The 20,960-nt window shown below is 42.1% G+C and overlaps 1 long non-coding RNA gene across 1 annotated transcript; it reads right to left on the minus strand.

The window, feature by feature from the left end:
• Positions 1–1,503: 1,503 nt before the first annotated feature.
• LOC139023855 (uncharacterized) lies at positions 1,504–2,638 on the minus strand. The gene is made up of 2 exons (XR_011475053.1): positions 2,294–2,638; positions 1,504–2,236 (listed from the first exon to the last, which is right to left on the minus strand). It is a non-coding gene; the product is annotated as an uncharacterized lncRNA (long non-coding RNA).
• Between the last annotated feature and the right edge of the window lie 18,322 nt (positions 2,639–20,960).

Consider the following 20,960-nt stretch of genomic DNA (forward strand, 5'->3'; position numbering starts at 1 on the left):
AATCAGAGCAAGATTTCAGAATGTAAGTACACATTTCACCTTCAGAGGTGAATTTATCAAACCTATCGTGGTGAAAAAAGTGTTTTGATGTTAGGAGTTCTCCTCAAACAATAGCATAGAATATTTTCGCAGTAATAGCTACTGGAAATTGGACAGTATAGTTATATTATCAAGAACTTAAGCTTTCAGCTGATATAAGACACTTCTGTGTACCGACATTTGTTGTTTCTCTAAAATATGCGATGGTGACACAAGGCACTGCATGATTTACAACTGTCCCGTTGACTGGATGCTGATCCCTTAAATATCCTGAACCTAGCCAGCTCGACAGTGATAGCTGCAAGCTAAACTGGGGAGAGGGAAGGGGAGGAGAGAATGTACTTCCTGTTTCTTCTGCTACTGGCTTGCTAATGTTCACTCAAATACATTTTTCCACATGTAATTTATGACAGTAGATTTTTATTCAATTGTAATTGTGTCAAAGTGTTTGTGAATATTGTAGAAACAATCCTCTTTGAATATAGCTACCATGTAAAATATGGGTAGTATAATAATATTGTGAAGATAAACACAACACAGAGGATGAGAGGACGAGAGTACTAAATACTAAATGGAGTACCAGTGGTCAATAGGGAATTGTTGATGGAAATAGTTGGATCTCAGTTCAACAGCTGTTAGAATCTGTGGAATGTCATTCCTGAACTCGGAGCTACAGTGGGGCAAAAACGTATTTAGTCAGCCACCAATTGTGCAAGTTCGCCCACTTAAAAAGATGAGAAAGGCCTGTAATTTTCATCATAGGTACACTTCAACTATGACAGACAAAATGAGGAAAAAAAATCCAGAAAATCACATTGTAGGATTTTTTATGAATTTATTTGCTAATTATGGTGGAAAATAAGTATTTTTTAGTTTTGTCCACATTTTTGACTGGTACTGTATTTCCAGTAGCGTGCCGTGGGCCTGGCGCCTGGGCCTTCAGTGAGGTCCTACACAGTCCCACCCGAATTAATCCACCTGTTATTACCATCATTTAGATGCCATGGCTCTAGACACTATACATTTAGACAGAAACGCAGTATAACCAGGCGTTGCGTCACCTTGAAATTGACATTTTTTTCAGAGAATTGCAGGGGAAGAGTACAATACAGTACAGTTCAACTAATAGGCAAGAACATAGTCGAGTGCAACAGAGTTATATTAATATTCTTCTTCTATCCATTTCTGGTCCACAAACTTTGAGCTTTAAGTCCCCCAAAAAATAAATACAGTGTGTTCACTAAACAGCGCATTGTCGCACCCAAAGCAGTTTCACCGTGATGATAAAGACACATAACTATTCACTGAAAATAAAAGAAAACAAAATTTGCAACATAGGCTATTTGCCATTTTATTTTGTTAATATATAGGCTATTTAATATTAACGAAATAAAATGCGAAACATACATACACATTTAATAAAAAATAACATGCATTGTATGCCTACTCACCAAAGACTGATTATTAGACAGTTGCGTGCGCTTAGGGGATCGTGAGAAAAATGCTGCAAGGCCATTGAGGTTGGCAAAGAAGACCTTGCATTCTTTAAGCTTTGAGGCTCCTTGAGTCAGTACTAAATTTAGTCGATGTGCATAGCAGTGAATGAATAAGGCCATCGGTGCCCTCTCCTTAACTTTAGCCTGCACCCCATTGAGTCCAGATGCCATGACTGCTGCGCCATCAAAACACTGTGCCACAACTTTATCCAGACTACATTCATTTTCCTCCAAGAAACGGAAAATAAGAGCGGCAATGTCATCAGCTCGCTTGCCGCTTGTCACATCTTCAAACCGGATAAATCGCTCCTTGACTCCCGTGTCCGTCACATAACGCAGGACGAGTGAGAGCTGTAGCTCCACTCTGGTGTCCCCAAACGTTTTCAAAAGCACCGGAGCCCGTGAGCCATTGACAGCGCTCATAGTTGAAACTTTGAAAGTGGCGAACGAACGAACCCCTTTCCCGCCTGTGACAGGCAATGTCTAACTTTTCTTGAAAGGTTCGTCTTGAGAATGGCGTTATAATTATATCCTCGACCAAATCGATATCTTCTCCTCCTTCCGCCATTGTGGGTTCAAAAAACAGTAGAACGCGAATTAATTCGTTTATCAAATTTAGTTTCCTYGATCTGCATAGACCTGCCCATAGGACCTGCCTCTCAATATTGGTAATCCAATCAAAAGACGTGGACGCCCTAGGCCTGCTAGCTGGCTCCTGTGTAACACTGGAGCCAGCCAGCAGGCGTACAATAGCCAACTCTAAAGCTGATTGGTTGACACAAAATTTTAATTTCCATTCACTTTAAGCTACAAGCGCCCGCACTGTTGATTCTGAAGGCCTAAGGGCAGATTTTAGACCCCTGGCAACACATGATGGCTGAATATGATTGGATAAAAGATCTAACGTAAAGACCAGCCCTCCAAATCTCAACCTGGGGCTGGAAGCAGTGCAACCAAGAGGAAAGCTATGAAATGAAGAGTATAACTCTTACTCTGGGGAATAATTTAATACATATTTGTGGGAAAATATATTTAAAAAAAAATTATATTCTGATGATGTTTAGGCCAGCAGAGAAGGCCTTGCAGGCCCTGACGGCCCACCACTGTGTATTTCATAAGGATGCGGTGATGTTAAATAATTCTCCATTTGTTGTTGTGATCTGATATTTTGCGCAGCTCAAGATGTAGGCCAATATCATTGGCCTATAATCAACCAATCATATTTCTCAAATATTTTCTGGCTAAATTCCAGTTTAACTTGGAGAGGACAGTTAGGTCTCCTAACTACTTCAAAAAGCTTCTGATGAAGAGCTAGAAAAGTAAGTAAATAGCCATATTAGACTGGAAGATATACGGTAATTTCAGCAAACTTGTAAGGCTCTTCAAGCTCATTAGTTTGCTGCTGCTTCACTTAATCCAATTTTAAATGTCTCCCGTCCTAACTGTTTTACATTCCCTGAGACCAACCAGAATGTTGTTTCCTTGGCCAAATATTCCCAGATTTTGTTGTCTATTATTACTGCAGAACAAAAAAAATATGCCCCTGCTGAAGACCTGGTCTGCTAATACAGTACTAGTAAAGGCACAGTGCACTACTTTTGTGAAAAAAAACACACCTCTTGTTTCTGTATCAATGAGAGATTTCACCTGTAGGCCCATTCCTACATTTTGCACTTCAAAGTAAATCTCAGCTCTGTTAAAAATACACTAAAGAAAAATGATTATATTTAAAATAGTGATTAAGGAGTACATTAAAACCATCCCCAACAACATTAGACAACTACACTGAAAACCTAAACTCAAATGTACACAGCGTTGTACAAGATCTTCAGTTTCTTGGCAATTTCTCGCGTGGATTAGCCTTAATTTCTCAGAACAAGAATAGACTGACGAGTTTCAGAAGAAAGTTCTTTGTTTCTGGCAATTTTGAGCCTGTAATCGAACCCACAAATACTGATGCTCCAGATACTCAACTAGTCTAAATAAGGCCCGTTTTATTGCTTCTTTAATCAGGATTACAGTTTTCAGCTGTGCTAACATAATTGCAAAAGGGTTTTCTAATGATCAATTAGTCTTTTAAAATGATAAACCTGAATTAGCTAACACAACGTGCTATTGGAACACAGTGATGGTTGCTGATAATGGGACTCTGTACGCCTATTTAGCATGTTTATGGCTTCGGGGTAGAACTGTCTCGGAGACTGTTGGTCCGAGAGCCGATGCTCCGGTACTGTTTGCTGGACAGTAGCAGAGTGAACAGTCTATGGCTTGGGTGGCTGAAGTCTTTGGCAATTTTTCGGGCCTTCCTCCGACACTGCTTGATATAGAGGTCCTAGATGGCAGGGAGCTCAGCCCCTGTGATGTACTGGGCTGTCCGCACCACCCACTGTAGCGCTTTGCAATCAAGGACTGTGCATTTTCAATACCAAGCATTGATGCGGTCAGTCAAGATGCTCTCAATGGTGTAGCTGTAGAACCTTTTTATGAACCATGGGCTAATGCCCTCCTGAGGGAGAAGAGGTGCTGTCAGGGTGTGTGTGAACCATGTTAAGTCCTTATTGATGTGGACGCCAAGGAACTTGATGCTCTTGACCCGCTCCACTACAGCCCAGTCGATGTGGATGGGGGCATGCTTTCCCCTCTTTCTCCTGTAGTCCACGATCAGCCCATTGATCTTACTAATGTTGAGGGAGAGGCTGTTGTCCTGGCACCACACTGTTAAGTCTCTGACCCTGTCCTTGTAGGCTGTCTCATCGCCGCATACCACCGGTGTTATCAGCAAACTTGATGATGGTGATGGAGTTGTGTGTGCTCACGCAGTTGCGGGTGAAAGAGGAGTACAGGAGGGAGCTAAGCACACATCCCTGAGGGGTCACCTTGTTGTTTAAGAAGGCATTCTTGCAAAAAAAAAACATTTTTATGAAACAAATGCCTCTGCTGTGAAGGAGAGCTTTCCGTCTTACACCCAGCTTTCTGAATTGAGGCACATTAAACATGAATCTTTCTCAGACACACATCCTTACATAAGCACAGATACAGTATGTGCCACTGTGGAAGTGCAGCCCTGTTGATGGCAATGGTGCAGAAATGTGGGCAATGTGTGTGTCCAACCCAGTATCAGGATGTATAAGTACACTTCTATCCACTGGCCATTATCTGTATTCCAAATGGTCATAGCTAGAATTGTATTGAGTTATCAGACTATGCAGTTCAGTTGTTGTCGGTTCATCTATTTTATTTGAATTACTTGCCCATCCTGCCAATATGGGGGCTCTGAGAGAGAGAAGGGCTTGTCTCAGAGATAGCAATCTGCATTTCATTTAAATGTTCTGTTCTGCTCAGTCTGAGAGCTTTATCTCTAGGCTCCAAACAACTGAATAAGATTGGATATCAAGGACTTTTCACCAGTCAAAGGAAAAGTGCAACCAGACATGAAATATTGACACAAACTCAATATTGACTTAATTCATATGTACTTTTCATTTGAATCCATGTAAGTCACCTAGAGTAAGGTCAACGAGTAAGGTTATTGGACTGTTGTTGTATTTGAGGAAATGTATTGTATACCGTATATAGACACAATGCTTAGTAAAGTCACAAATTCGTCATACAAAGTCGCTATACATTTAAACTGTATCAGATTCACAGCCTCAGTGGACAGCATCAGCGATGCTAATCATAATCAGCGTGGCTGGCGAGACTGTTCAGCTCATCCTAGTGCCAAATGTGTTTGGAGATGCTCAGTGCAAAACAAGATTAACAAGTTCAGAGCTGACATACGCAGATACAGTATAGAGTGAAAATCCAAGTCCAATCTGAAAGAATTCAAGCCGTGTTTCCCGCCGGGAAAAGTTCAAAGGTCCTTTCACAGTGTAACACAAAACAGTCTGTGATTTCTTGACAGAGTCCATATTTGTTCCCTGACAAAAACATGTTTTCGCATGTGTTACATTTACACCACCAAGGGAGATAATGTAATAACACGAGTGCTCTGGTCTAGTGAAGGCAAAATGTTTCGTAGACGTGCCGACTAATGGAGTGTAAACTATAAAAAGAACGAAAAGAAGAAAGTTGCACAACTCTATCTTTTTGTTCCCAAATATTTTATGGGTTGCTACAGTTTACCGATTTACATGTTTGGGAATATAATTAGAATGTGCGACATTCATTCTTAATTTCTTTATAGTTTCGTTCTGGCGACATGAGACACAGGTAGCAACCTGTACTGTAACCCCTGTGCTGCCCCCAAAAATTGTTAAATGCACTCATAATACAGTATGGACCTGGGGAGTGAAAGAAGTTATAGGAGCAGGCAGTGCAGCCCTTTAAGTGCATGTGCTGCCAGATGGTGCTCACAGAAGCGTGATCATTTGGCATTTGTTTGCCAAAGTGCTCTGGAGGGATGGAGAGAGCGATGTAAGGGATGAAGGGAGCAAGAGATGGGAGGGAGGGAGAGAAAGCCCACAAGCATGCCTCTCCTCGATGGCCGTACTGCTCTCTCTCTCCATGTCCGTCCTTGACAGAGAGCTGAGGCCCACTGGAGATCAGAGCCTCCCTCTGATGTCCCAGCATACCTCTTTGCTTCTGTACTGTACACAGGGCCTGCCACCAGTCACCTCCATGGCATTACATGTAGTTTGCTAATGGTCCTTTTTGATGCTCATGTGCTTAACAGATGCCCATATCAAAGGTACCAAACATGGCTGACATTGTTGGAAGGTTGTCGCTGAGGTGATGCCAGGAACCTAATGGCACAAAGTCACCACCTGGGATTTAAACTGTCCACCCTTTGATGTCGTTATGTCTATGTGTGTGTGTGTGTGTGTGTGTGTGTGTGTGTGTGTGTGTGTGTGTGTATGTGTGTGCTGCCAATTATTTACATCCTTGTACCAGAGTATAGGCCTGTTAGTGATGAAGATCCATGTTAGGCCATCTATCATTATATGGGTCTTCACTTCTCTATTTGAGCAATTCCATAGTAAGGTCAATCTGAGCATGAAAAACTGAAATAGCTTATTTCCTAATTAAACTACTTTTAAATGTACCTTGAATGTGTGTATTTTGAAGTAAAGACTACATTTGACTGATCTATTTGGCAAATTGATTGATATTGTTACTAAAAAGTAGGATACAAAGTCTCAAAATAAGTATTTTCAGTCAACAGGATTCCGTAGCTTTTGGCACATAATTTGTTTTGGTACTGACATCTGTCCCCCTGTGTTTCTGACTAAGTCGGAAGGTTTCTGGTCCTTTTTGGTAGATTGAGTGCTAGTATAGAATTCTACAGTCTAGTAAAGATAGAACGCTGATTTGGACAGGCAGTGTCAAATCTGTAAAAGGTTTGAGGAAAGGTTGTTATTGTGGACGCGTTTCTACTATGATTGTACGCAAACTTTATGTGCAAAGCTAACTTTCATCAAGGGCTTAGGTGATGTATAATTGGTTTCCTTTCTCTCTTTGTCAGTACTAGTTCTAAGCATAACGGATGTGACCGTTACGGACGCTTCATAACATGATCAATGACTCACTAGTCAGCATCACTGCATAATGCGATCATGATCAAATGTTCATGCCCTTCCTATTGCTTTCATTAGCATAGAAGCTAGCAGGCATTCTTTATTGGTGTGTGTATGTGTGATCTATTTCGGGTGTGCTCAAGTTCCTATATGAGCTGTAATCGTGCGTTGTTCTGCTAACTGGAGCATTGCGTGTGATTACATGGCATAATAAAGGTCTTCAATTCATAAACATAATAAAGGTTTTAAAAATCCAGAAGAGCTTTCACCAGTAATGCTGAGTTTGTTTTCTTCTTTGAGTAAGTACGGGCATTTGGTATTTTTTATTTTTATTTTATTTTATTAGGATGCCCATTAGCTGTTGCAAAAGCGGCAACTACTCTTCCTGGGTTCAACACAAAACTTTAAACATAATACAGAATGACAATTGTTGCGGGGTGGGTAATTGGCGGCAGAGAAGTCAGGCGCAGGAGAGCAGAACTTGGTAATCACCAGAGATTTATTAACTTCTTGTGGCTGAAGGGGCAGTATTGAGTAGCTTGGATGAAAGGTGCCTTGTAAACGGCCAGCTCCTCAGTCTCAGTTGCTAATATATGCATATTATTATTAGTATTGGATAGAAAACACTCTAAAGTTTCTAAAACTGTTTGAATTAAGTCTGTGAGATTAACAAAACTCATATGGCAGGCAAAAACCTGAGAAGTTCCACTTCCTGTTTGGATTTTTTCTGGGGGTGCCATATTTTCAACCAAGCTCTTATTCAAAATACAGAGCGATATGGATGGGTTTTCACTTCCTACGGCTTCCACTAGATGTCAACAGTCAATAGAACTAAGTCTGATGATTCTAATGTGAAGGGGGGATCGAAGGAGACTTTAGTATGAGGTGCCATGAGGTGACCATGCATTCAACATAAGCGTTCACGTGAGAGTCAGCTCCGTTCCATCTCTCAATTGAAGTCGATTTAATTCTCCGGTTGGAACATTATTCAAGATGTATGTTAAAAACATTCTAAAGATTGATTCAGTACATCGTTTGCCATGTTTCTACTGACTGTAACGGAACGTTTGGACATTTCGTCACGTTATAGTGGTCGCGCTTTGAGACTTTGGTTAGGGTATTTGGTAAACAATTCGAAAGTAGCTAATTTGACATAAATAACGGACATGAACGAACAAATCAAGCATTTATTGTGGACCTGGGATTCCTAGGACTGCATTCTGATGAATTCATCAAAGGTAAGAAAACATTTATCATGTATTTTCTGGTTTCTGTTGAGTCCAACATGGTGGCTAATTTGGCTAATCATCTGAGCTCCGTCTCAGATTATTGCATGGTTTATATTTCCGTAAAGATTTTTTGAAATCTGACACAGCGGTTGCATTAACCTGTTATGGCTGCAGCCCGACGTCAGCCCGACGCCGGTACACCTATGACAACATCCAGCTCAAGTGCAGGGCGCGAAATTCAAAATCTATTTTTTTTAAATATTTAACTTTCACACATTATACAAGTCCAATACAGCATTTGAAAGATAAACATCTTGTCAATCCAGCCAACATGTCCGATTTTTTAAATGTTTTACAGAGAAAACACCACATATATTTATGTTAGCTCACCACCAAATAAAAAAGGAGGACAGACATTTTTCACAGCACAAGTAGGATGCAAGTAGCATGCACAAGCCAACCTAACTAACCTAGAACCAACCTAAATAACCTAGAAAAAACTACTCAGATGACAGTCCTATAACATGTTACACAATAAATCTATGTTTTGTTCAAAAAATGTGCATATTTTAGCTATAAATCAGTTTTACATTACTGTTACCATCATAGCTACAGTCAGAAATCGCACAGGAGTAGCCAGAGAAAATACAGACACCAACGTCAACTACTAATTACACATCATAAAACATTTCAGAGAAATATATGGTGGATAGCTAATGAAAGAGAAAGATCTTGTGAATAGAGCCAATATTTCCGATTTTTGAATTGTTTTTACAGCGAAAACACAATATATCGTCATATTAGCTTACTACAATAGCTAACATCACAACAGCATTGACTCAAGGCAAACGGTAGCATAGCACAGTTCGACAGATATATGAAAAAGCATCCCAAATTGGGTCCTTATCTTTGTTGATCTTCCATCAGAATGTTCTCCAAGGGGTCCTTTGTTCAGAAATGCCTTTATTTCGATCCAGAACGAACAATTTCCCTCTTGAATTAGCAAGCACACTGGCAGTGCGACGCTAACCTCTCCATCTTGAAAAAATTCTTGCGTCGCATCACGTCTAAAGTCCAGAATACATTTCAATAATATAATTAAACTATATTGAATAACATACTTTAGGATGATATTGTGACATGTATCAAATAAAATCAAGCCAGAGATCATATTCACCTTTAAGAGTGTTTTCCAGGAGCCGATTCCAGGTCCTATTCGCGCCCAGAAAGAAAAATAAACTGCGCAACACTCACTCCAAGAGTTGTGTTCAATCCCAGGACGAGATAATCAAGTGATTTCTTCTCTCACTTCCGCATGACACCCAGAGGAAGGCGTATGACGTGTTTCTACAGTCCTAAGTGACATGCCCTTTATAGACAAGGGCTTGAAGAGCGACATCGATTTTGGAATCTCACTTCCGGATAGGAAATGGGCTGTAAAAATAGTTATGTTCCATTAGAGAAACAATTAAAACGGTTTTAGAAACTAGAGACTGTTTTTTATCCAATAGTAATTAATATGCATATTGTAAGAGCAAAAATTGATTAAGAGGCCGTTTGAAAATTTGCACATTTTTCCAGTTTTTCAATACGCCCCCTGCAGCCATAACAGTTTAAAGGAGAGGTATATCTATAATTCAGTGTATTACTTGTATTATCACTTATATTTATGTTGAGTATTTCTGTTGAAACGATGTGGCTATGCAAAGTCACTTGATGTTTTTGCAATTAGTGAATCTAACGCCTCAATGTAAACTCAGATTGTTTGATATAAATATGAATTTACGCAAAACCAACGGCATCCAGAACAAGAAGAATAAATGGGCACAAAATAACCCTTCATGCGCTCCCGGGGAAGGTGCACAAGCACTACAATCAACAATCCCACACAAAGACATGGGGGGAACAGAGGGTTAAATACACAACAATTAAATGAGGTTATTGAAACCAGGTGTGAGAAGAAAAAAAGAAAAAAAAGACAAAACAAATGTAAAATGAAAAGTGGATCGACGATGGCTAGAAGACCGGCGATGCCAACCGCCGAGCGCCGCCCAAACAAGGAGAGGAGCCTTCAGGGGAAGTCGTGACAGTACCCCCCCCTTGACGCGCGGCTCCAGCAGCACGCTGACGGCGGCCTCGGGGACGACCCGGAGGGCTAGGCGCAGGGCGATCCGGACGGAGATGGTGGAACTCCCGCAGCATTGAAGGGTCCAACACGTCCTCCACCGGAACCCAGCACCTCTCCTCCGGACCGTACCCTTCCACTCTCCTGACGCCTCCTATCCAGTATGGAGCGGACGGAGTACGCCGGGGCCCCCTCGATGTCCAGAGGGGGCGGAGGAACCTCCCGCACCTCAGGCTCTTGGAGCGGGCCAGCCACAACCGGCCCTATGAGAGACACATGGAACGAGGGGTTAATACGGTAATCGGGGGGAAGCTGTAACCTATAACAAACCTCGTTCACTCTCCTCAGGACTTTAATTGGCCCCAAAAACCGCGGGCCCAGCTTCCGGCAGGGCAGGCTAAGGGGCAGGTTTCGGGTCGAGAGCCAGACCCGGTCTCCCGGTGCGAATACCGGGGCCTCTCTGTGGTGACGGTCTGCGCTGGCTTTTTGGCCCAGCACGGTCCGCTGGAGGTGAACATGGGCGGCGTCCCATGTCTCCTCCGCGCGCCTGAACCAGTTGTCCACCGCAGGAGCCTCGGTCTGACTCTGATGCCAAGGAGCCAGAACCGGCTGGTACCCCAGTATGCACTGGAAGGGTGAGAGGTTAGTGGAGGAGTGGCGGAGTGAGTTCTGAGCCATCTCAACCCAGGGCAAGAAAGCTGCCCACTCCCCCAGCCGATCCTGGCAATACGACCGCAGAAAACTGCCCACATCCTGGTTCACTCTCTCCACCTGCCCGTTACTCCCGGGATGAAACCCAGAGGTAAGGCTGATCGAGACCCCCAGACGTTCCATGAACGCCTTCCAGACCCTCAAAGTGAACTGGGGACCTCGATCAGACACTATATCCTCAGGCATCCCGTAGTGCCGGAAGACGTGCGTAAACAAGGCCTCCGCAGTCTTTAGAGTTGTAGGGAGACCGGGCAGAGGGAAGAGACGGCAGGACTTGGAGAACCAATCCACAACAACCAGGATCGTGTTTCCTTGTGAGGGGGGAGATCGGTAAGAAAATCCACCGACAGGTGCGACCAAGGCCGTTGTGGAATGGGTAAGGTGTGTGGCTTCCCTCTGGGCAGGTGCCTAGGAGCCTTACACTGAGCACACACCGAGCAGGAGGAAACATAAACCCTCACGTCCTTGGCCAAGGTAGGCCACCAGTAGTTTCCAACCAAATAGCGCACCGTCCAACCGATCGCAGGATGACTAGAGGGTGACGTGTGGGTCCAATAGATCAACCGGTCACGGACAAGACGGAACGTACAGACGCCCAGCGGGACACTGGAGGGGAACGGGCTCTGCACGAAACGTCAGCTCAATGTCCACATCCAGCTCCCACAGCGGGTAGCGGGTAACTACCTCACCGTGATCTGATTTAGACCTCCATAGTCAATACATGGGCGCAGACCTCCCTTCTTCACAAAAAATAAACTTGAGGCGGGTGAAATGGAGGACCGAATGTATCCCTGACGTAGGGATTCGGAGACATATGTTTCCATAGCCGCCGTCTCCGCCTGTGACAGGGGATACACGTGACTCCTGGGAAGTGCAGCGTCTACCAATAGATTTATCACCGTCGATGGGGCGGTAATTGAGTCGCCTTCTTTTTGGAGAAGGCGAGAGTCAAATCGTCATATTCAGGGGGAATGCGCACGGTGGAGACCTGGTCTGGACTTTCCACCGTAGTAGCACCAACGGAAACCCCTAAACACCTCCCCGAGCTCTCTCGCGACCGCCCGTGAGAGCCCTCCGTTGCCAAGAAACAGTGGGGTCATGACAAGCTAACCAGGTTAGGCCTAGCACCACGGGAAACGTAGGAGAGTCAATGAGGAAGAGACTGATTCTCTCCTTGTGACCCCCCGCTTCACCGTACCCAGAGTAGCGGTGGCCTCCCTTATCAACCCTGACCCTAATGGTCGACTGTCTGAGGGGTGAACGGGGAAGGGAAAGTAACATACAATAACATGTGTGCAACAGAAGGCTCTGAGTAGGAATGGTGCCGGCTCACCTGGGATGATGCCAGAGTGCCCTGCCTGCTGCCTCGATCCCCAGGGAACCAACCCGGCACAGACCGGCAGTGTGACTTCTGTGGCCACAGATGGTGCATGAGACGGAACCTCCTCCAGTCTCCCTGTGCACAGCACCTCCCAGCTCCATGGGCACCGGAGCGGCGGTGCTGTGGGATGGAACCAACAGAACGACGTCCGTGGGTAGCCAGCTGTTTATCCAGCCGAATGAACAGGTCTACCAGCTGGTCGAAGGTGAGTTGTCCCTGAAGGCCAACTCCCGACGGACATCCTCACGCAAACTGCAGCGATAGTGGTCGATCAGGGCCCTATCGTTCCATCCCGCGCCGGCGGCCAGGGTCCGAAAATCCCTGGCGAACTCCTGGGCGCTCCTCGTCCCCTGCCTCAGATGAAAGAGAAGTTCACCCGCCGCTCTACCCTCGGGCTGGTGGTCGAGGGTAGACTGCACCTCCTTCTCCCCACACGGCGTTGGCCCACTCCAAGGCTTTCCCAGAGAGGCGGACACCCTCTCACGCCCTGAAGGAGCCGGGTGGACGGTTGCCAGTTAGAGGTCGAGCTGCAACAGGAAACCCTGGCAGCGTGCAGCCGTCCAGTCGTACTCCCGGGGAAAAGGGAGACAAATCCCACTGCGACTGGGTGAAGGGGGGGCGAGTAGTGGAGACCCTGGTTGTGCTGGTGTAGGCGCTGGAGGAACTCCCTGTCTCTCCCAGCGGTCCATGGTTTGGACAACGCGGTCCATGGCGGCGCCGAGATGGTGGAGCATCGCCACGTGCTCCTGGACGCGCACCTCCAAAGTGTCACAGAGCTTTTTCTGTGTCACAGAGCTTTTTCATGCGCGCCACCGAGAGAGTGCCTTTCATGTTTATCTTTCATATTGATGATGTTATTGTCCGGTTGAAATATGATCGATTATTTAGGCTAAAAACAACCTGAGGCTTGAATATAAACATTGTTTGACATATTTCTATGAACTTTACGGATACAATTTGGATTTTTTTGTCTGCCTGTTTTGACTGCGTTTGAGCCTGTGGATTACTGAAGAGAATGCGCAAACAAAACCGAGGTTTTTGGATATAAAGAGACTTTTACGAACAAAAGGAACATTTATTGAGTAAATAAATGTCTGCTGAGTGCAACCATATGAAGATCATCAAAGGTAAGGGATACATTTTATCTCTATTTCTGACTTGTGTAACTCTTCTACTTGGCTGGTTACTGTTTGTAATGATTTGTCTGCTGGGCTATGTTCTCAAATAATTGTAAAGTATGCTTTCACCGTAAAGCATTTTTTTAAATCTGACACCGTGGTTGGATTCAGAAGAAGTTCATCTTTAAACCGATGTAAAATATGTTTTGTTTTCAGATTTTTTATAATGAGTTTTTCTGTATTTGAATTTGGCGCCCAGCAGTTTCACTGGCTGTTGAAGAGGTGGGATGCTAACGTCTCACGTACCCAAGAGAGGTTAAGGTCAAACAGGTCACAACTGGTGGACCACCATTATACCCCTCTCTTAAGTATGCTCTCTCTAATTCTCTTTCTTTCTCTCTCTCGGAGGAGGACCTGAGCCCTAGGACCATGCCTCAGGACTACCTGGCATGAACACTCCTTGCTGTCCCCAGTCCACCTGGCCGTGCTGCTGCTCCAGTTTCAACTGTTTTGCCTGCGGCTATGGAACCCTGACCTGTTCACCGGACGTGCTACCTGTCCCAGACCTGCTGTTTTCAACTCTCTAGAGACAGCAGGAGTGGTAGAGATACTCTTAATGATCGGCTATGAAAAGCCAACTGACATTTACTCCTGAGGTGCTGACTTGTTGCACCCTCGACAACTACTGTGATTATTATTATTTGACCATGCTGGTCATTTATGAACATTTGAACATCTTGGCCATGTTCTGTTATAATCTCCACCCGGCACAGCCAGAAGGGGACTGGAAACCCCTCATAGCCTGGTTCCTCTCTAGGTTTCTTCCTAGGTTTTGGCCTTTCTAGGGAGTTTTTCCTAGCCACCATGCTTCTACACCTGCATTGCTTGCTGTTTGGGGTTTTAGGCTGGGTTTCTGAACAGCACTTTGAGATATCAGCTGATGTAAGAAGGGCTATATAAATACATTTGTTTAATGATTTATCATTGTTTGTTCCATTTGTTAGTTTTTTAATTCATGTTTTGTTATCATTTGTCGTTTTCGTAGTAATTTCCAAGTTTATAAAAATTGAACATTAGGATGCTGTTGTTCAAGAGGGACTGTTGGATTCTAAACTTTGAACATTGAGATATTAAATACATGATAGATCAGATGCATAGTATATAAAGGAGTGAGATCTGCAGGAAGGCTGGGTGGACGGGAGGAGAACAAAGGATTGCTATAGGGGAAGCAGATGGACATCTGTGAATTAGGCGAAGGAGGGGTTGTGGTTAGACCAGATCCCCTGAAGGGAGTACTAAATGTTTTTACCCTAGTACACTCTTTCTGTGGAACCATAAGATGTAAGGATTAGAGAGGATGATGGGGTAATTATACACACCTGTGATGGTGAGAAATGTGTTGTCTGAATACAGCTGTGTTGACCCTTTGAGAATAATTAAACTTGGTTAACTTCTACTTGGTCACCATCCCCGATCCGGGAGCATCCTCATCAGTAACAAATCTGACTAGCATAGCCTAGCATAGCGCCACAAGTAAATACTAGCATATAAATATCATGAAATCACAAGTCCAAGACACCAAATGAAAGATAAACATTTTGTGAATCCAGCCATCATTTCCGATTTTTTAAATGTTTTACAGCGAAAACACAATATGTATTTCTATTAGCTAACCACAATAGCAAAAGACTCAACCGCATATTTTCACAATTTTTTTACCGCATAGGTAGCTATCACAAAACCGACCAAATAGAGATATAATTAGTCACTAACCAAGAAACAACTTCATCAGATGACAGTCTTATAACATGTTACACAATACATTTATGTTTTGTTCGAAAATGTGCATATTTCAGGTATAAATCATAGTTTTACTTTGCTGCTACCATAAAAAATACCAAAGCAGCCGGAATAATTATAGAGAGCAAAGTGAAATACCTAAATACTCATCATAAAACATTTATGAAAAATACATGGTGTACAGCAAATGAAAGATAAACATCTTGTGAATCCAGACAATATTTCAGATTTTTTAAGTGTTTTACAGCGAAAACACAATATAGCATTATATTAGCTTACCACAATAGCCAACCACACAAACGCATTTATCAGCAGCAAAATGTAGCGATTGCAAAAACCAGCAAAAGATATTAAATTATTCACTAACCTTGACATACTTCATCAGATGACAGTCCTATAACATCATGTTACACAATACATATATGTTTTGTTCGAAAATGTGCATATTTAGAGCTACACATCCTGGTTTTACAATGTGAATACGTAGCCAAACTGCACAAAATTCTCCAGAGATATTTTGGACAGTCACCTAATCTAATCAAAGAACTCATCATAAACTTTACAAAAAAATACATGTTGTACAGCAAATGAAAGATACACTAGTTCTTAATGCAATCGCCGTGTTAGATTTTTAAAAATAACTTTAGTACGACATACAGCTTACGTTATAGCGAGACAGCGCCTGCAATGAGGGCGGAAAATAGAACTAAACATTTTCCACAGAAATACGAAATAACATCATAAATGGTTCCTACTTTTGCTGAGCTTCCATCAGAATCTTGTACAAGGAGTCCTTTGTCCAGAATAAATCGTTGTTTGGTTTTAGAATGTCCTCTTCGCCTGTCGAATTAGCAACCATAGCTAGCCATGTGGCGCAAACGTGCCCAACTTCACCTCACGCAAAGAAAAGAAAATTCCAAAACTCGCAATTAACGTTCAATAAACTGATACAACTCGGTTGAAAAAAAACTCCTTTATGATGTTTTTATCACATCTATCAAATAAAATCAGAGCCGGAGATATCTACCGTGTATACCGAAAGCTTTTCAGAAGCCAATGCTGATGTCCTTCCCGCGCCTTGGTAGAGAAAGGAAATAGTGGTCACGTCATTCCAAGAGCTCTTGTTCAACCTCAGATCAAGCTAGACACCCCATTCCAACTCCCACTGCCTGTTGACATCTAGTGGAAGGCGTATGAAGTGCATGTATATCCATAGATTTCAAGCAAATGAATAGGAAGGCCCTGGAACAGAGCATCGATTTCAGATTTTTCACTTCCTGTCAGGAAGTTTGCTGCAAAATGAGTTCTGTTTTACTCACAGACATAATTCAAACGGTTTTAGAAACTTGAGTGTTTTCTATCCAATAGTAATAATAATATGCATATTCTACGAGCTAGAATAGAGTACGAGGCAGTTTAATTTGGGCACGATTTTTTACAAAGTGAAAACAGCGCTCCCTATTGAGAAAAGGTTTTAAGCTTCTCTAGTGTCCGTGAGTTATTTACTCTGAAAAAATAAGAACCTAACAGTGCCAACTGTAATGTTTGGTGCAGGAGGAATAATGGTTTGGGCCTATTTTTCATGGTTCGAGCTAGGCCTCTTAGTTCCAGTGAATGGAAATCTTAACGCTACAGCATACAATGACATTCTAGATGATTCTGTACTTCAAACTTTGTGGCAACAGTTAGGGGAAGGCCCTTTCCTATTTTAGCATGACAATGCCCCGTGCACAAAGTGAGGTCCATACAGAACTTGTTTGTCGAAGATCGGTGTGGAAGAACTTGACTAGCCTGCACAGAGCCCTGATCTCAACTCAATTGAACACATTTGGGATGAATTGGAACGTCTACTGTGAACCAAGCCTAAATGCACAAAATCAGTGCCTGATCTCACTAATTGTGGCTGAATGTAAGCAAGTCCCCGCAGCAATGTTCCAACAACTAGTGGAAAGCCTTCCCAGAAGAGTGGAGGCTGTTATAGCACCAAAGGAGGGACCAACTTCATATATTAACCTCTCGAGGCTACGTGGGACGGTCCCACCTCTTCAACAGCCAGTGAAACTGCAGGGCGCCAAATTAAAAATAGAAATCCCATAATAAACATTCCTCAAACATACATGTATTTTACACCATTATAAAGATACACTTGTTGTAAATCTAGCCACGGTGTCCGATTTCAAAAAGGCATTACAACGAAAGCAAACCAAACGATTATGTTAGGTGAGTGCCTATTCACAGAATAACACAGCCATTTTTCCAGCCAAAGAGAGGATTCACAAAAAGCAGAAATATAGATACAATTATTCACTAACCTTTGATGATCTTCATCAGATGACACTCATAGGACTTCATGTTACACAATACATGTATATTTTGTTCGGTAAAGTTCATATTTATATCCAAAAATCTTAGTTTACATTGGCGCGTTACGTTCAGTAGTTCCAAAACATCCGGTGATTTTGCAGAGAGCCACATCAATTTACAGAAATAGTCATTATAAATGTTGATGAAAATGCAAGTGTTATGCATGGAATATTAGATGCACTTCTCCTCAACTTCTCTGGGATATGTGGGACGGTAGCGTCCCACCTGGCCAACATCCAGTGAAAATGCAGAGCGCCAAATTCAAATAAATTACTATAAAAGTTAAACTTTCATGAAATCACACATTCAATATACCAAATGAAAGCTGTCAGACTTCAACAATGCTTTACGGAAAAAGCAAACAATGCTATTATCTGAGGATAGCACCCCAGCTAACAAATACAGACCATCATACTTCAACCCTCCCGGCGCGACACAAAACGCAGAAGATATAATTCCAATATGTCCGATAAACATCACAAATGGTCCTTTTGTTCCAATTTCTCCCCATAGATGGAGCGAGTGTTTAACTTCTCTAGGATAGGGGGCAGCATTTTCACTTTTGGATAAATAGCGTGACCAATTTCAAATTCCTTCTACTCATCCCCAGAATATAAGATATGCATATTATTAGTTGATTTGGATAGAAAACACTCTGAAGTTTATAATACTGTTTGAATCATGTCTGTGAGTAAAACAGAACTTATGTAGCAGGCAAAACAGGTCACTGTCTGTTCAATGAGATTTCATTGGGAAACTATATTTCTCATCAACCTGTTTGCAGTTCATACCGCTTCCACTGGATGTCACCAGTCTTTGGAAATTGGTTGAGGTTATTCCTTTGTGCAATGAAGAAGTACGGCCATCTGGAATCAGTGTAACGTTATGTCTACTGTTTGAGAGTTGCGCAAGACTAGAAAAGTAGCATTAGTTTGTTGTCCTCCTGTATTGAAAACAGATAGACCCGTCTTCAATTTGATCGATTATAAACGTTTAAAAATACCTAAAGTTGTATTACAAAAATAGTTTGGCAAAGTTTAGAGGTAATTTGAGATATTTTGTAGTGACATTGCGCAAATTGGAAGCTGTTTTTTCTGGATCAAACGCGCCAAATAAATGGACAATTTGTATATATATGGACGGAATTAATCGAACAAAAGGACCATTTGTGATGTTTATGGGACATATTGGAGTGCCAACAAAAGAAGCTCGTCAAAGGTAAGGCATGATTTATATTTAATTTCTGCGTTTTGTGTTGCGCCTGCAGGGGTGAAATATACTACACTCTTTGTTATCATCAGATAATAGCATCTTATGCTTTCGCCGAAAAGCAAATTCATTTTTTTTTTTTTTTGGCGCTCTACATTTGTGATACAGTGTATTATAAGTGAAATAATCTGTCTGTAAACAATTGTTGGAAAAATTACTTGTGTCATGCATAAAGTAGATGTCCTAAACGACTTACCAAAACTATAGTTTGTTAATGGAGAGACAGCAAAAACATACACATGCCATTATGTACATTGCAATTCTTTCGAATGAGCGGCTGTTCATGTGCAAAGTATTCACATTTCCATGAGCATAGTTCTCAGCTGTATGTACGTTAGTGAAGTCCTTTGTCTTTTTCTCCCGCTCTTTTCTCCCCTCCCTTTCCCTCTTTTGAATCTGCCATTTTGTGTAACAAGCCGTTATGTCGGTTTGGTCGACTAGGGTCTTTTCATTGCATTGCGTAGTAATCAATGTGTAAGCTGTTCTGTTTGACTGTTTATGTAATTCTGTGTGATTATTTATTTACTAACTAAATAATTAAGCTCATTTGTATATCGCTGACTCATAATTTATGCTAGGGTTTGTGCAGGTATCCAAGGATTTCGCAACATTCAGAATGAGACTGAAGGTAAATAAGAATGAATGAATTGACTGTGACTGAAGTAAGATATGTCTTTAGAGTTTAGTCAGGAGATAGTAACGTTAACTTTTTACGTGGTGCCCCAGATAACTACTTGTTACATGAGTAATTTAATTGTTTAATCTGCGCTACGGATCCCTTTTACGGGATAATTTTCCTAAACAACCGCTGAATTGCAGGGCGCAAAATAAAAAAGTTCCTAGAAACATGTCAAACGATGTTTATATTCAAACCTCAGGTTGTTTGTAGCCTAAATAATCGATAATATATCAACCGGACAATAACGTCATCAATTTAAAAGGTAAACAAGAAAAGCACTCTCTCGGTCGTGCGCATGAAAAAGCTCTGTGACACTTGAGGGTCCACTCATTCAGACTGCTCTTCTTCATTTTTCAGAATACAAGCCTGAAACTATTTCTAAAGACTGTTGACATCTAGTGGAAGGCATAGAAACTGCAATTTGAGTCCTAAGTCAATGGATACTGTAATGGTATTGAATAGAAAACTACAAAACCCAAAAAAAAACTACTTCCTGAATGGATTTTTCTCAGGTTTTCACCTGCCAAATCAGTTCTGTTATACTCAGACACTATTTTAACAGTTTTGGAAACTTTAGTGTTTTTTATCCAAATCTACCAGTTATATGCATATCATATCTTCTGGGCCCGAGAAGCAGGCAGTTTAATTTGGGCATGCATTTCATCCAAAATTCCGAATGCTGCCCCCTACCCTAGTGAAGTTAAACCAACATTTCTAAATAGGAAAGGGTCAGAAGCATGATATCATACAAAATAGCACTTGCTCCATGAGCATAAAGCAATGTTTGCAGCCTAAGAGCTTTGTCAGGAGGCGTGGATGTTTCTCCTATCCATTGAACATAGTTTATTAGTGATAAATAGCATACAATAGGTCTCATCTAGTTTTTATTTGTGGGGTGGCTTCAACATGGAAATATTCATCTATATACATTGCAGTCGCATTTACAAAATTTGACATTGCCCAAACGCTATAATAAGACAAGCCTACCATCACCATTGATAAGGCCTGTTAGTGACTTTGCCATGTGAAAGGTAAACACACAGACACTCAAACAGCCTGCAATTTGACAGTTAGGTCCAACAGATGAAAGTGGAAGATGCAGTCTATTGTAATAACTTGATGTTTCTAAACAAACTTCATACAGTCACTGACACCTTTAATTCAATGGGAATTGCACATACTGTAGGCCTAATGAGTCCAAACTTTTCACAGAAGCTTCATGGATAAAAATAG

This window comes from Salvelinus sp. IW2-2015, linkage group LG37, assembly GCF_002910315.2.
Source record: "Salvelinus sp. IW2-2015 linkage group LG37, ASM291031v2, whole genome shotgun sequence".
Classification (NCBI taxonomy): Eukaryota; Metazoa; Chordata; class Actinopteri; order Salmoniformes; family Salmonidae; genus Salvelinus; species Salvelinus sp. IW2-2015.